Genomic DNA, 1,392 nt, shown 5'->3' with positions numbered 1-1,392 from the left:
CGCTATTCGCGCCGCCGCCCCCGCGGAGAAGTTGCTCTATTGGCGTCCTGCGTCTCTTTGCAGGGGTGGAGGAGGGTGGGCTGGTGCCAGGCTGCTGCTCCGGGAGGGGGCGGGGGCCCCGGCGCGTCCTCCGAGCGCGCACCCCCTCCGCCCCCTTCTTACGCACTAGCGCGCACTCGCCCCGAGAATTGGAACCCTGGAGATGTCCAGCAACCCCGCAGCCAAGTTTTGTGCATTATTAGATTGCATGTTTGAGCTTTAAAAAACAAAAACAAAAACGGAATCTGTCCCCTTCAGGGTATTTATTTCCTTCGCTGTTGAGAAGTAACGGAGTCTTCCCCAAATTTCCAGAGCTATGCCTGTCAGATGTGTAGAGGGTTGGCAGCTACTTGGTTTTTAAAAAGACGCTGTTAGGAAATCCCCTCACTAGTGAGATAATTGAAATTTGAGTTTGTTTGCAGCTTGTTTTATTTGATCCAATTAAAAATGCATAAGCAGACTCATATTTGTGTACCTAAAGTGTTCCTAGTTCCAGTTATGATTGATGTGACTGTGGTTTCGGTAGTGTGTGATCTAATAAGGCAGTATAATTCAATTTTGAACCTGTAGGCCCGTGATCTCCAAATTAGGGTTTATGGACCATTAGTAGTCCGGCCAAGGTTTCTAGTGAATCCTTGGCATCTCCAGGCATCTTTGGGAATGTGTGTGCACGTTATTCTCCACACTGCTCATTTCTGGTGTAGCAGATCCATGGACGGAGAAAATACCCATTTAACATTTTTTACAATTTTTAGAGTGTCTGCAGTATTGCCTGAGATTCGACTATTGTTTCGCAAATGGCTTATAGGAATACCATCCCAGTAGGCTCCAAATTTCGACGTACTTTAAGGGGATATGCTTGTGACCCCTAGAAGAGTCCAGACAAGGGCCACAGTGTTGTGTTCCCAGGGCTAATTATGAGCTCTCTTTCTTACTGGGGATTTGTACCCGTCGACTGTGCATGGCACAGGAGAATCTGTTGGTATTCCAAATTGGAAGATCAGGTTGGCAACCTCAGGGAGATAGTTTTTCTAAACTTTGTGGCTCTCTGGGAATAGAGAGAAGGTTTGAGATCCATGTGTGATAAAATGATTAGGCGTGAAATGTCAAGTAAAAGGGTTTATGCCAACCAGAACAGGTGGTTTCATATAAGCAATGCATGACTGTAACAAAAGGCCTGGGAAAATGTGGAGTTGTAAAAAGGTTAATTTTGGACGTCTTTTCTGTCCCAGGGCAGATTTCCTAGATGAATTATTTAAGCTTTTTTCTTGATTAATGGACTATTAAAAGCTAACCTTTACAATCCCCCCCCCCTTTTTTTTTTTTTTTTTTTTTTATTTTTGGTTTTTCCCC

The 1,392-nt window shown here is 44.8% G+C and overlaps 1 protein-coding gene across 1 annotated transcript in view; it reads left to right on the top strand.

The window, feature by feature from the left end:
* The window catches only part of CHD6 (chromodomain helicase DNA binding protein 6), a 208,879-nt gene that overhangs the window by 377 nt on the left and 207,110 nt on the right, over nt 1–1,392 (top strand). The window lies entirely within an intron of this gene.

Source organism: Neophocaena asiaeorientalis, unplaced genomic scaffold (genome assembly GCF_003031525.2).
Source record: "Neophocaena asiaeorientalis asiaeorientalis breed wild unplaced genomic scaffold, Neophocaena_asiaeorientalis_V1.1 scaffold82, whole genome shotgun sequence".
In the NCBI taxonomy this organism is placed as follows: Eukaryota; Metazoa; Chordata; class Mammalia; order Artiodactyla; family Phocoenidae; genus Neophocaena; species Neophocaena asiaeorientalis.
The sequence above is the reverse complement of the archived record's forward strand: the minus strand, read 5'-3'. Positions and strand labels throughout refer to the sequence as shown.